The following is a 16,705-nucleotide window of genomic DNA, read 5'->3' on the forward strand; positions in this document are numbered from 1 at the left end:
TGTATTTTCTCTTTGTTTCCCAAAGCTGCATTTTTGCATTTTTCATGACAGAGCAGTATTCACGGTTCATCTTGAAAAAAATATTGCTTACTAAATAAATTTTCTCTTAGTCCATTTGTGCATGCTGTAACTTAAAGTTAAAATTTAATTTGGGAGCTAGTTCTTAAACCTTTATGGATATGTTTGACATTCATTTTAGAACACACAGATCTTTTTGCTTGCACGTCTCTGCTTGCCTCCACTTGTGCGATGAGTAATGCTGCGATCTCCAAATTTACCGCCAAACAGCGCGTACAAACTTTTATAAGGAAAATATAAAACTCAATCGTAATTTGAACTGCTCTTATGGCCCATAAAGAACCACTCAAACATTTGCGTACAATACAATTTTATGAGAGTGCCTTCGAAATATGCATGCATGAAAATCAATGTTTGAACTAAGAAAAAAATACAAACACCGACCGTAACTAACTGCTTTGGGATTTAAATAATTGGAAATATGCAGGTCGATGTTTTTTTTTGCATATGTACCGACGTACAAAAAAGCATTTGCCTTGAGTTCGTGTAGTATTTTGTACATACCTAAACTATGAACGTTTTTATACTTTTTATGAAGTAAGTTTAAGTGTTTAATAGCAACACTCAATGTAAGTTTGTAGCTCATTATACTTAAGAGATGCAACGGAATACTCACTTGTGTTAATCGGGATTGCCTGACTAGTTTCGGAGCCACCCAGAATGCTTAGTTGCATTTTTAAGTAAGACTCATCTTCAAGAAAATTACTAGTTACAATTATAGTTTATTTATTTAAACCAGCTTGAACATGAACTTAATTTAGATTATTTTCTAATATCTATCATTATAATTACCGGCTAATCAAATCATTGTAGCTCGGAACTGTTCTAACTGAAGCGTTGTATAAGCCGTCCCTGTCCCTCGACAAACACAAACAATGACTGGTATTACACAATCACGGAACATGGCGTATTATCGATAGCTTATCAAGCGCAGCGGCCTTGCGGCTATCTGTGCAGCGCTCATCTGTTCACGAGGGCGGCAGAGAGCATGGTGCTGGGAATATTACGATGTTATTAAAGGAAGCGACAAGTAGAAGAAAAATGTCCCAAAAACTCCCTGTAACACTTTTTGTAATTCATAAACTGCCTTGGGTTCGTATTTCGAATTCTCTATAAAACTTGAATAAGAACTATCTTGCAACATTTGCGTTTATTTTGATGTAGTTATATTTTAGCATGTTCCCCTAAGAAATATTATAATATAGTATGATGTAGAAAACAAGCTACATCAAATAAACCAACGCTACTCACGATCGACCTCCAAAATGTTATGATCGATCATCAACTTTCCTAACTTTGACTAAGTTGAACTTTGAAGACGATCGACTGTCTAAAAATAAGAGGAAAATCTTGGCTTACGAATAGAACCGCAATCGTAAAGAACCACAAACTATAAGAATATGCCAGTAAATGACCAAATACGGTTGCTCTGCATGCCAGCCGTGCCAGGCGAGATCCAATCTCTCGTTAACTTACAGCAAATATTGGCTATTGGCAATGCTATTGGCTCAGCTGCGAGCTGCACTGGCTGCGGTCTTACCCCATAAAATCCGTAGCTGCCATAACAGTAAGTGCTCATTTCAACGCTTCCTGCTTCTACAATTAATCCCAGGCGTTCTGGGAATATAATACTCGAATACGAAAATGGCAATCAGTTTTGAGTCGCCGTTCAATCATATGTGGTCTCTTTAACTTTTGAGAATAATGTAGCGACGGATTGTTCTAACGTCTCAAAGTAATCTTGCATTTTAATGTTGGGAGGTAGAGTATTTTGAATGTCTTTCGGTACAAAGTCATCCTCTTAGTACAAAATCATCTTATTTCTTTATCTATCCATTAGCTAACCCGTATCAATTAAGGCTAATTAGTATAAACTCTACTCATTCGCGCTCATCCGCTGCTGTGTGAAGGACAAGACACTCATTTGCTTTGTTCGAAAATAGTTTTGTCAACTTTTTTGTTTATTATTGTTATGAAAACTCATTTTCCAATTCGTAACAGGATCATGCATGATTGTGCCTAGAAGGTGCGCAGATGTACGCAGATGCGTTTATTTTAATCCAGTTTTTGCCATAGCAACAAGAAATGCAATTCAATCCACTTAAAGCAGAACACGTGATTTTCTTGCTTAAGAAATTTAACTTAAAAACTTCGAAATCAGTCGGACTTCGCGTGTCATCCCAACTGAGCTGTCATTAAGATTCGGTACAATAGCATCTGAAAACCAAATGTCACGCAACAAGCAGCCTTACGTGAAAGACGATACGATTTAAATTCGTCTACAGACATAATGTATACTTTCAAGTAATGGTCGCAAGCTACAAACGATGGAATCACATGTACATTTATAATGGTGAAATGGCTTTCTCTTGTTAACAATAACTTTTATTTTTTAATTTAGTTAGCTCATCTATTGCAAAACGCGGGATCTGTTCACGAATTTTCGTGAGCAATCATATTTTGTTGTCCATTCATTTTTTATTATAGGCTAAGAAGTTTTCGACCAGTTATGTTTTTTTATGTAAACGGACTGGCGCCGGCGTTTTTTTGATGACGGCCACTAAAACAAACTTTGAAATCATCTACTATTTCCACAGGCTTCAATAAAATTTTATTCTACGTTTTGTCTATTTACAAGGTGTTATCTAAGTTATTAGACTAGACATAAGTTTAGTCTATAAATCTTGGTGTATGTAATTCTGATTGCCTAATACTCTAGCCATTATTATTTAATAGAAACATTACAAAACGCTTTCTAACGAAGTGCCAACTGGGGAACATAATTTAATATAATATCAAGCCGATCGAAAGGACAAGGGACCGGTGCATTAGCAATAAATAACAAATGCAATTCGAACATTTTCAGTAGCATTCTAAAGATAGCGTTAAATAAATGCGCCGGCGCAGCCCGGCTTCCGCATAGACGCGCGCACGCGACGCGCGGAGAGTGAAAGTATGATTTCAAATGGACGTCACCGCGATTACGTCGATGTTAACTTTTTAATATCTTAGAACATTCTACTGGTTTATTGTATGCAGTTTAATACATAATAAGATTAGTTGTGATTATTTAAATCTTAAGATTATCATATTTTTTAGTTATAGCGGACTCTCCTTTTACAAATATCTATAAGTGTATATGAACAAAAACGATTACGAATGGTAAAGCAGTTGGTTCATGTGGAGTTTGAATTTTCGTTATCATACCACTTATCAATACACAGAATTCATAATGGGCTCAGTCCAGTGGGCGACTATTTTTAAATCCACGTGCGGCACTTACCAAATCTGAAACATATACATGCCAGGGCTCAGCCGAGAATGGCATCGAAACTATGATGATAAAGGCATTTTTATGACAGAAGTTTCCAAAAATACTGTTTGAATTTTCCCAGCGACTACCGTGTAGGTTTTATTTGAATGGCGACGGGTTCAACGGCCTGATGATGAACATTAAACTTTTATTCAGTGAATCCCATGAGCTATTAATAAACGTTTCCTCGACAGCCGGAAGAGATTTGAGCAAAACATACGCTGATTTTGTGTACTGAATAATTTATGAGTGATTGTCGTTCTTGATGAACTGTTTGTATTGTGTAACGTTATATTTTTGTAGATTTTGGGAAAATGGAACAGACTTGGTGAGGTTTTGTTTAACGTTCGGGTGATTTCTATAAAAAAAATCTAGTCCCTATAGGTGATGCTTTCTCGTATCTCAACTTTATTGAAACTTCGAATTATATTCAAACTCCTTCAGATTACATTATGGGACAGACATATTTAGCACAGTACTGACTAGTACCAAGCAGTGGGAGAAGTAAAGAGCAATTTTGACTTCTAAATCATTGAAAACAGTTAATTAATATCTCTACAATAAAACAAAATAATATCGGCGCGTTGCTATTGTTTTAGATTCCCACATGAATATTCATCAGATTGTTATACTAGTGTTATAATAAATGAATACTTGTCTTAACTAATGTCAGTACAATTGGTTGTTTGTTTGGGCGGGGGTAACGAACTAAGTATTTTTACTGGCTGCTATCACGCCGAACTGTGACCCCGGCTAGAAACAACTCGACAACCGAGATTAACACTCCATGTAGAAAGAAAACTGTTACGCGACTTCCTTTATATCTATATTGTTTTTTTATGTGTAAGGCCCTTTTTAAGGTATTTTCGAAACGTTGCAATACTGACTCTATTTGCACGGTACCAAGATTTTATTTTCTTTGACGTATGACGTAAATTTGACAAAAAAATTAGATGTTAGTTCCTTTTTAAATTTGTTTTTTCTTTGCAGTTTCAACAACCTAATTAACAGTTGTTCAATTACGAATGCTGTATTAAATGCACGCCTGATTATGGTCACGTAGTTAAAACACGCGTCATATTAATTTTATAATTGTTTAAGGCCTATTTGAGGCCAATTACTTCTGTAAAAAACAATAAATTAAAACATCGAAGGTTTTGTCATTCGATGCGTGTGCGCATAATTAAATACCTTTCACTTGCGACTACAGTCAATTTACACTTTTAATTTCAAATGAAACACAACACAATGTTGTAACTGTTTTATAGCAAATGACGACACAAATTAGTACATTTATTAATACTTTTCTGCTTCATTTGACCTTCGTATAAAATCATCAACAGCTCGTAATTTCTTTTTTTACCGCGTGTAATAAAATAAATAAATTCGGACAATCCTAATTCTAATCTAACAGCGTCAAGGCTTGCGAATTTTTCTCCAATACATTCGTTTCCTTGACACACATTACGTTGATGCGCCCGCGCAGCTACTCGCGTAAAAAAGGCCGCTAGTTTTATAACTAGCCTTTGAATCATTGTCTGATAAATTCTTGGGTTTTAACAACTGCTGAGAGGATGCTTACAAAATAATGAGATATGATTTATTAAAATAGGAAAGATAGAAATATAGATGACAGACTTTGTGAAGCGAAACAGATTGTTAAGATTATGTTATATTTGTTGGTTATTCAGAGCTTCTTTTTTTAAGATTTATTTCAGTGATAGATCAGTATGTTTAACACTAGACACAGACACATCAATTTTAACTAACGCAACTCATTGTATACAATTTCTTGGTAGAGAACATTGTAGCCAAAACTAATGAAAACAAACAGTAACTCTGTTATTTATAACTGGAATTTTATTACTATCTGTAACTCTTTCTCTGCATCTCTATGTGTTTTACAGGTCGCAAAGATAGTATGGTTGCCATGGCGACAGATCCCGACCTTGGCGCCAAAATGACCCAATTACATCGCTACTATTTCGCATACGACCGGGAGTTGGCGCCAATTTGTATTATTGTTTTTTTTTGCGATTAATGTCGGTATTCAGGGCGCAGGGTCGAATCTTTAATATTTTGTGCCCTGATTTTATTTTTTGTTTGTCATTACAACCAAGGTTGTAGGTAGTCTGTCGCGCTTGTCGCTAAAAAATCGTTTCAAAGTTCTTAGTCGCAAAATGATATATGATAGCTGGGTAGTTAATGAATGATATAAATAATCACTTTGCATCAAATCTGTGTTCTCTCAATGACCGTGAACAACAACACCCTCTCAGGTGGAGGGCCAAGCCCCAGTATCTTATAGATATAGAGTTGATAAACTATCAAAGATACCGTTGTATGACACAGGAATTCCACTCATAAATTAGCGATTACGATACGATCTGATAGTGTTGATCACGAGCCACATCTATGCCGAACCGGTGATGGAAACTTAGACGACACAACTCATGCTAAAACTCCACAGGACACAGGAGCCAAATAATCCACCGTTCAAAACGTAGTAAACCGCTAAAAACTTAAAAAGTCCCGTAAAGAAAAGGTTAAATCTTGTTTTACTGTTACTATTGTTGTTGCCCAATATTTTACTCCCCATCCAAAGGGTTGTCAATACTCGCCCGCTATTTATGGCATCTTTTACGACCACCGTAAACTTGTTGTAACAAATTATTGTATTTGTTACGTTACGACATCCAAACATAACAAAGTTAAAAAAGTTATTTTTCAATCAATACTCCATCGTAAAGGGTTTGTTTTATGATCTGTGGACAGAATAAAATAATGGTAAGTTTTATTGGCTGTATGTCATTGCTGTGCTCGTAAAAAGTAAAAAAAAAGAACTACTTTCGAAATTGGAAGGAGGGAATTTTGTGTGCGTGCAACGTAGGTAATTTGTTTTGTTAAATTCATATTTAAATAAAGAGGTTCTGATGTTTTAAAATAAATGTCTGACGTATCTTTTGAGAATAGTTTTAACAATCGCGTAATTTCCTATTTTAAAATTATTCAAGTTGTTGAGATCTTAAATCATAATTTATTTTATTTTATTACACATCTTTGGTGAATTCGTTAAACCGCGTCAGTTTATTGTGTGTTTATGTTATTATTTATGAATGTGCTGACAAAAACTATTCGCAATAAATAGAGTAGTTCAGTAGAAACATTTGCAAAGTGCTTTAAATTTGAGCCACTTATACCACTGAATATTTGTTTTGGCAATAATTCATGGTACTTGCACTTTTTTTCAGTAATGGCAGTATTTTTAGAAACTCAGTCAGTTGTAGATAAACTATTCTTTTAAAAACTCCGAACATCAACTGTGTTTGTACTTTTTCGTTAGTTGGTGTTTTGGTAAAAATAAAGCAACCGCAGGGAAAGTAGTAACACTGTTACGCATTCGCTGACACAATAAAAACAAACGTCAGTCGATACGCACTAAACGCTCGCCTTCACTCGTCAACCTTCGGCGATTTTCGGCAGCCATCGGCGCAAAAATGTCGCGATGCGCAAACCACGATAACTAGATCCGTGCATCTCCCCGCATGTGCTGGCGGGCTGGTGACGAGGGGGGGTGCGCTACACTATCTCGGGGGTCACGTTTCGGCGGCCCGCGGACGTCCGCGCCTGTGTCGCCGGCCTTGGCCTAGTTTGATAGTGGCTCTAGCCCGCGCCTCGCAGCTGTTATACAGATAGCTTTGATAATTCACTTCCTAATGGAGTTTTTGTCTGTTATCTACATAGATTAAATTCTCTGCATGGTCCTGACGTCATCGCTCATACGTTAGCCTGTCGTTTGATAGACTATCACGTGATGACTAATCTGAGCTCTTTACGTTGCTTAAAAATCTACTGTTCCGTACCCATCGTCATACTTTTCTGCTCAATAACGCTAACTCTGTAGCTACCTTACTTACTCACTAAAAGCGAAGGTTACATAAAAGTTCTGACCATTCGATCGCAGTTTTGGCAGGTGCTTTTAAACCGGTACAAGTTCTGACTATTTACCCTGAAAGAGCCTATAACAAACCGCACTTAGAATAATGCCTGTCATCATAAACAACCTGCCTAAATCGGCTTTACCTTTATTACATATAAGTGCAGCTTTAAAACATAACTGCCAAGGTCCGCGCGCTCTCTCTCGGCTGGCTACATCTGTCTCTCTCTGACATTCTGTTCGTTGTTTCACCATTCGTCACTGTTAAAACCATTCATTCATTAATTGAGTGTGCAATGAATTTGGGGGACATCCATGACCTACTTTATCATATAGAGTAGCTATGGCTTTTTAAAACCATTAAACCGCCATGTGTGGCATTAAAAAGAGCGCGTGAGGTTAATAAAAATATCTTTCGAAGAATGTGACAAAGGGGATTTTACAAAACCTTTTCCTTTGCAGATTTTGTTCACTTTTTTCTTGAAGTAATTTAAACAATGAAGGTTGTATCTATAATTTCAAACAGTGAAACATGTTGTAATAGTGATGATTATTGCTAGACCATTGATTTATGATTCTGCTTCTATTTCATATTATTAGACCAATCGAAAGCAGACCCAAGTAAGATTTATAGTTATTTAATTTAGTTTTAATAACCAAGTTTGAACTTTAGCATATTAATTAATGAATTAAGGATGTGCACGAAATATTGGCTAACTCTTTGAAGGAGAATCAGTAATTAAACAGACTGTTTACAACGGATAGCACTAAAGAATCGTTATTAATAAATATCATGTATTAATAAAAAAAAAACATTAAAATAGATCTGTGTACTATTTTCTCTCTCTTGAGCAATGTTAAAAATAATTTCCTGGTAACAAAATGGGACCTTGATATTAAATAAACTGCACCTATTGTGCTATGATTAATTAACCAGTTTCCTTATTTCATAATCATTACAGTTTAACTATAGATTTGCTCCACCAAGGGCAAGTTCAACTATAGACAATCATAGAATTATTGCCGCCATAGACTACGATATAAAAACTTTTTCACTTGGAATTGCAAATGCCCCAAATTAAAAACAATCAAAGCATGTATTTGGCGAGAGTAAAAGTATTTTTTTTGGATCGTAGTTGTTTTCATTTAAGCACATATTAAGAGAGACGTGAGTTATTCTAAAAATATTGGCACGCCACCCACTTGTCACACACATTGTATTGGTTGAAAACACTCGCATTAAATTACATAATGATGCAGTCATTACGTAATTGTCATTAAAACGTCAGCGTCAAATATCGGAGCAACTAAGTAAATCGTCTCGTTATGGTCTATGCCCACTGCCATAACATTACTCCCATTAGGCATCCCTAGGAGCCACTCAAGCCTATCGAGTATTTTCTTTTGTGCTCACTCTGCAATTAAAATGTCTTCGCCTACAATTAGTTTGTACAATCACAGGTACAACGATCAAATTACTCATAGTTTAAGCATTTGGCAGCGATATCAGTAATATTAGTCCATAAACATGCCGGGAATCCACGGAGGCAGTGGCAGCGCCCCACTCGGTCACCCACACGCTGCGTGTGCGCCGCCGGCCTTACGTACAATACGTCTACATTCAACAACCTTGATCTCTACCTATTACTGAAAAATGTTGCATTAAAAACACCCAACTTATTGTCTTGCATTACACGCCGAGCCCACGCAATTAATAACTCTAAGTTAATAGGAATAGAGCCCAAATTTGTATGTAATTATACGTTTTCGTGGACCTTGACGGCTGGCCTTGCCTCTATCTGGCGTCCGCTCTTTCCGCCTTCGCCGAATCAATTTAAACATTATTATTTTTATTGAGTTATTTAAAAATACCTTTGTTATGTTTTCTATGTTTGTAGGTTGTATTAGACCTGGTCAACTATGCATAAAAAATGTTTATTTTTGTATATGTATCGAAATAAAATTCAAATCAATTAAAATGTCAAGAATCGGATTTAATATTTATCGATATTAGAATTCGGTGTAACTTTGTGTTCAAGGTACTGAATCTGAATAATGAATCGAGCTAGTTGTAAATACAGACCGTTTAGAGTAGGTAGGTGCAGTAGTTCGGGAGTCTCGGTCCTCCATCAAGCTGTCATTGAGTGTCACTCGACACTTGCGCCACAATCCCATAGCCGCCGTATTAAGGTCATCTATATATACCGACCTACTAAAACAACCTATTTAGTAAACGAAAAAAAGGCCGAAATTTTGTGGACGAAATGTGCTCGCGCGCACACACGGCCGTAGCCGTACGTAATCACTAAAAGTGTGTCATGATCACTGGGTTAAGTTTAAACGTTTCAACTGAAGGTTTTTGTTCCGCGGCGCGGCGGCGGCGGCGGAGCGGCGAGGCGGCGGCAGCGTCACCACCATGCCGCGCCTTAAGGTCAAGTTTTCGCAACATCGCACCATCGTGCAAATTGTCTTCATTGACTACCGAACTAAGTGTCAAAATCAAGGTCCTATTCGATCTATTAAAGGTTGCATCGATGTAGGTTACGTCGGCCAATCGGTTCTCGAGATTTTACTACTTAGGAGTAAATGGGGCGATCAAAAGTAGGTTGTCGTAAAAATAAAGAAGTGTAAATCTTAACGAGAACACCTGCTGGCGGATTGCGAATTTTATTATAAATCGTTTCTACTTATAAATATGTAGTGAGGCTTATTATTTCCATTCCCCTGGCCAGGGTTATCAATAGCTGTGTACTCTTGTTTGGTGCCTTTTTTCGCTGTGTTCAGTATATTTCGGTGTCATTATATTACCTCGAGTGCCTCGTGATAACGCCCCCGCGTGGTTGGCGCCTCTGATATTTTTGTCCGGGAAAACGGATTGGGATTATGAGTTATTTTCGTGCTTCCACAACTAGCGGAAAAAAAACTTTTGATTCGGAATCACGGATTACGCACGGTGTAGTAAATTTTTGGCACAATTTTTGATGCGCAGTTAATGTCAGACTTAATTTATTGGGATCAGCCTTTTTGAACTATGTCGAGCAAAGATATTTGTCATTTTCATTCTTTTATACTTTGAATTTCTTCGCAAATACTTCAACTCTTATTTGCGATCTTTTTTATTCAGTTCTGCTAACATTTTATTGATACCTATCGGCTCCATAGTTTTCTCGATCCTACTAATTCAAAACCTCGCACGTGTTAAGTTAACGGAGCGAACCTTGTAATATAATTCGAGGTGGCGTTTTAAGGTGCATCCAAGTCACGCGCTACAATAATACTGTAATTAGGATTATATCGAGCTGGTCTAGAGGCCAATACGCTAAGTAGCACTAATTACTCATTATTGTAAAATGAGGCTGATTGTAAATTTAGAGCAAATAATACTTAAAAAGTATGCTGTCCTGGTGGTTTACTGACCAAATTGGTTCTTAAGGCAATCAGAATTGGGGATTTTGTTATGGTTTTTCTGAAAAATATTAAATGATGTTATTGCCAAAAGGCTCTTCCTATTACTAAATGTTATAGAGATACTGCAAAAAGGAACCAGGGCCCACAGTGCTAATGCACTTAAATGTTAACAAAGCTTAGTTGGTAAAATAACAAAAGCAGCAAAAAACATATAACAGACGTAAATTAACGTTTAAAATGTCTCCATAAACAAAACATTTAAACAAAGATGACACGAATTAGTCAGACTTGCTATGAACCTGCTGCACTTGCAAAAAGTATAATGTAATTTAGGGCGCATTGCGACAGTCGCTGCGTCTGCGCATACGGTCGTTTTGATTTAAAACAATAACTGGCGCGTTGCACAATACGCCCTAGATACTGACTGCTAATGTATTTATATGATTAATTAATAATACATTTGTTGTTTCGATCTTTAAATTTTATTTAAAAGTAAAAGTTTTGTGTTTTCTTGGATGGTCGTTTGCGTTGTTAAGCTATTTTTTTTTCAGAAAACAGTTGCCAGTGTATTCTATTTTTAAATAAAAAAGAAAACAATCACTTGTTCTGTATTTTTAAGTCTATGAGAATCATTTTTGAAAAAAGGAGGGCGCAATGAGAAAGATCCTAGTTATCTGTCAAATATGAGTAATGGAATGGTTAACGCATGAAACATATATGTATTATCTGTTTCGAAAGGCCTTGGTCTAATTTGGCGATGCCGGCAGATAATATAATTGCTTGTCCTAATTCCCTTGAATGCTCGCGTTATGTCTTTATTGAGGTTTTCCAATGTAGACTAATTGCTGAGTGGTTCGCCGAAGAGGCTACGGGAGCTTGTGAATGTTTGATTGTCTGTTGTCATTGTAGAGACATCTTATTGCTTTAGGAACAAAGAAAATGCTTAAGTTTTATTAAAAAGAGAACAGTATTCTTCTAGAGAAGAATAGAGGCGAAAGGTTGTGACTACTTAGGTATGTTTAATTTGATATTCTGTATATTGGCGCGTCGAGTAATGGTGGGCAACACTATTCTTTATCCAGGGTATTTTTAAACAAATCGATTTCAAAACACTTTGATAAAAAAAGAAAGTACAGGATGGAAAATCATCTAATGGGTTTATAATTTGTAACTAACGTGCTTTAGTTATTTCTAGTATTAACAGTATATCTGATGACGTTATCGAAACATGCATAGCTTGAACACTCGCATAATGCTTGCAAGTTATTTAGTATAACAGGTCAGTAGAGCACGCTCATCAGCTATTTGTCAGATCACAAGTAATGTTGCGAAATACATCATTTTAATTTTTATAAAATTGTCAGAAATTAAAAAAAATGTGTCGTTTTGACTGTTAAACGATAAAAGAGGAAGAGACATTTAAAACTTCAATCAAATAATTCTCTTTGTGTTGCCTTATGCATATTTTCATAAAGATGATTTAATAGTAAGTTATCGAGGAAAGTATGTACGACGTTTTTTGTATTATTTATTTATTTAGGTATTTTAATGATATGGCATAAAAATATTTAAGTGATTAATGCAAGATTATATCTATAGCCTTGCTTGTATTTTTTAAATATACAGATATTTAAAAATAACATGTGTTCAGGTGAATTTGTGTATTTATGCATTGTATTCCTTTCTCAGCTTACGAAATATTCAATATTTAATAGTGACAAATATGAACAACATTTTTGTAGTGGAATTTACGATTTTTTCCTCAAAAAGTGATATTTAAATTATTATTGATTTTGAAAACAATTGGTACAAGTAACAGTTTGGAGAGATCTAGATTTTCCCACGCTAATATAAACAGCCCTTTCATCACTGAAGGAAATATCAAACAGCGTTTTGATCACGACGCACGCGCACGGAATCCGGTAGTTATCACTGCATCATTCAGTCAGACAGAGACGGATGGATGCGGGTTGCGGCGCGCGCGAGCGAGAGCCCAGCAAGGTTACCGTCAGGGCCGGGCATCACGAGCCGTCGATGCAAGTACTATCTACAGTTTATCTATAAATCGTGTTAATGACATTACAAATTGGGTTTCAGGGAACTTCTCGAGGCTACCACTATCTCAAACTGGTATTTATTTTTACTTATGCATAAGTATTATAAACATGTAAAGCGTTTGTTACAAAAGAACGCCTATCGGTGAGGATAGTCCATTTCATTTAGTTCATACGACTCTATACTTTTAAAATGTACGTCCTATTATAAAAATACTACGGAAAAAAATGTATGTCAATTAATACAAAGTTATTTTAGCCAATGCGAAGTATTGACCTTAGCATTGACTTAGTAATTGATTGCACAATTCAAGAAAATCGCAATATTGTAGATCGCGGGTGTCGCAACAAACTCACGCTACCTATGAAACTAGCAGAGGTCTATATGTTCCTAACATTTATGGTGTACTGTCGATCATTGAACAAATCCTTATCAGTGACGTCACACAACTGACTCACTTCAATAATGATTGAACAAGATTTTTTTTAGTACAAGGATATTTAATTTCATAGAGAAATGACCGGGAATACTGATGATATTAATATGTTATATTATACAAGATTAAAAATTAATGATAAAGGTATATAAGTAGTAGTACGATTGTAGCTTGTTGCGTGTGATTGCGCCATAATATTTGGCAGTTGTCATTATAATACGCGTTGGCGAACAACTGAACAACACTAGTGACTGATGTATGACTCGGTACCAAAATGTGGGACACCTAATTTATGTGCATTTAATTTGATGCAATACTCATTTGAATATTGCAGTTAACAACAAATTACTGTTATTAAACGGTTTTAAATAAATACTCGCTATCAAATCAAACTGACCATGGGATACTTGTATCGGCGTTTAAAATCGACCTTAGTATACGTACCCTTTATTCGAATTACATTAACAAACAAATTCTCATAATTACATGGTAGAACGAGTATCTTAACAAGCGAGAATACTCCTTTATAAGTAGGTAAGTTATTTCATAAACTATTTATAATAAGTTCGTGTGGCGATCTGAATCATGTTGCTATATGACAAATAACCGCGGTCTGTGGTAACAACACTGGCGCTAAAATGTTACACACACTATTCATGTTTATAAATAATACTGATATGATTACTGTAAGTGAAAAATATGTTTAATTGTCAGATATTAATCAAGGTCAAGCACGATAAGAATTGTTCCCGAAACCTACAAAAATACGAAATACGAACTCTTTGGTGAATTTGACACGTGATTTGACGTTAACAGGTGTGTTCACGAATATGTTTAGTTGATTTCGATTATTAAAAAGCCCAGTGACCCCGCCAAAAGCGCCAAATAAGGCCACAAAACGTGCAGACATATCCCCGCGGCAGTGAGGCCGCCCGCTGACATAGACCTAGTTATTGTGACATTGGCACTACATTCAAGCGCCTGAGGTCGCGCGTTGCCAGTTTAAAAATAAAACGTGCGCGCACTCTGACGTTTGTGATTTTTTTTTGATGGACTCAGTATTCTACGCGAATTTTGAATTACCTTTAATTGTGATTTTGATATTTTTTATCGTGATTAATTAATACAAGGTTATTATTATACTTTTAGTTGACATCATTTAAGTAATTTCGGTGTATCAGTGTATTCAAAGTAATTAATGTGTAATTTGTGAAGTGCCCTTGAACGTTTATAAACGTACCTATAACGCTTGCACTGAATCCGGGTAAATATTTAATTTAAACATTTATTAACCATATTAATATAAATCGTTTTTTTAAACAAAAGCAGCTGTTTAAAGAACTCTATTTTTTTTATCAAGCATATTTTAATATAAAAGTTCCTGTTTCATTTTGTCGTATGTCAAGGTACACACGACAGTGGGTACCCTCGTAAGGTCCTTACTGTGAGCGCAGAGGTCTGACGCCAGTGACGTCACGGTCCCGACGCCGAGGCGTTTTCCTACACGACGATACCAAGTACGTATCGTTCATCAGGTGCAATCAATTATTGTAAAACAAAGCGGAGTTACAATGAATGTTCCAGAAAAATACTTTTAAATACGAAGGCCAAGATAGTACTAGATTGAATAAGAAGGTTGTATTCATGAGGAATCTTGAAAAACGATAAGGAATTCTCTTACAATTAATCTCTAAATCAGAAATTTCTCGCTGTTTCCAGATTTTCATTTTGTATTCGCCGTTTCGCAGTCATCATAATTTTTGTAGCACTTAACACTAAAAAGTAACTGTAAACATTAAGAGTTATATTCGTTAAAACAATGCCTATATCAAAGCCTCACACAGGCCAAATAAATCCAACCGCACCAGCAACCAACACACCTAATATAAAAGCTAGTTCACCAACTAGTTTCATAATTACGTCACTATTCGTTAACGCGAACTGTCATAATAATATCAATAACCAGTAACAGCTATGAACGAGAAATCCGAATGAATACATAATGTAATACCAAACGAAAGTGTTCCGATAGAAACTGTTCCTGATAGAATATATTACACATCAATACATCACTTTCTATGTCAGCTCGGGTCAGAGAAATGCCGTGTTTTCGACAAGTTACCTAACTTTGTTTGTGGTTGTCATGGCAACGAGATATCCCGTTACGTATCAACCCTCATAAACATCTTAATAATATGTTCATTGAGGATCTTCCTCTTAAAAGGTAATGCTTCAAATCGTAACCTATTTGTAAGAAATTCTTTTTGTAGTCGCTCAAGGCTTTCGTAGCAGTCCCGTAGCGCTACGAGCCTTCGTAGATTACTACGAATTGTAGCTTCGTGGAAGTAATATGTAATTAATTACTATGAAATATAATTAAATATTTTAATTGAATGATGTCAGTCTATGTCATATATGTTTTCGTTTCTACATATAAATGCTTATTAAAATGACGAATTATGAGTTTTACATATTTTATAACGACAGTAACGACACGTTTCATATGTTTGCGCATTTAAGAAATATATTATTTGTTACAATAAGGATTAATATTTATGATATGAAAGCAATTTCTCTTTCAATTAATATAAAACATTTGCATGATTTTAAATTTCTCTTTATTTCCAATAACAATGTTATAAGCAATGTAAATTGGACTTTATTGTTGATAGTTTTAACGTTTATTCTACTATTCATAAAATCATCGCTTAGGAAATTAAATACGATTTTCGGTATTTCGACAAAAACGTTCTTATATTAGATTTAATGGGTATCCAAGAGCGGAATAGATTGCGGGAGTTTAGCAACACGTGAGAGGCGCAAACAAAAGGTTCACTCTACAGGAGTTGCTTAAATTAAATTATAGATACCTACATATTATTAGCCCACAATACATCAGAAAAATCAAATTGTGTCCTCTATGAAAACGAAAATACAATGTAACATTTCAATGGACAATATATATTTTTTTGAGTTGTGAAAAAAAAACTTTAAAAGCAGTTATTTGGGGTTCCGTTCATTCGGGCTAAATTATAATAGGGTAAGGGTTTAGTAAACATCAATGAGTATTAAACTATATTAGTAAATCCTGGTATTTCAACAACATGTGTAGATGACATACGTATTCACAATTATTTTTACGGCTTCATTATCACTTTTATGGGACACGACTTCAAGTTTCAAAAAAACAATTTTCATTTAAATATACGAAACTGTTTCCAAACTCCTGCTCTATTTGATGTGAATCTTCTGTATCTCTCTGATTAGCGTCACATTGCTAGGCAACGCTACACGTGCCATTCCCGGGCAAAAGGGGGGAGGGAGATGAGCGGAGTACCCCCTCCCCCCCGCACTTCAACCCGCTGCATTCAACCGGCGGAGGTTGTACCCCAGAATTAAAGTTTAAATAGTGAGTGTTTTACCGCACTCGGTATTTAAATTAAAGTATAACGCCTAATGAGATAAAAACCTGAATTTA

The 16,705-nt window shown here is 35.7% G+C and overlaps 1 protein-coding gene across 5 annotated transcripts in view; it reads left to right on the plus strand.

Annotated features, from left to right (window-relative positions):
- The window catches only part of LOC113493682 (ecdysone-induced protein 74EF), a 159,990-nt gene that overhangs the window by 2,203 nt on the left and 141,082 nt on the right, over window positions 1-16,705 (plus strand). Inside the window, exon 1 of one of the 5 annotated variants that reach the window (XM_026871662.1) lies at window positions 12,409-14,491. The exons of the other annotated variants lie outside the window; for them this stretch is intronic. The gene's annotated coding sequence lies outside the window, so the exon portion shown is untranslated. Of the gene's footprint in view, window positions 1-12,408; window positions 14,492-16,705 lie in introns of those variants that run through there. 5 annotated transcript variants of the gene reach the window in all.

Source organism: Trichoplusia ni, chromosome 5, assembly GCF_003590095.1.
Source record: "Trichoplusia ni isolate ovarian cell line Hi5 chromosome 5, tn1, whole genome shotgun sequence".
Taxonomy (NCBI): domain Eukaryota; kingdom Metazoa; phylum Arthropoda; class Insecta; order Lepidoptera; family Noctuidae; genus Trichoplusia; species Trichoplusia ni.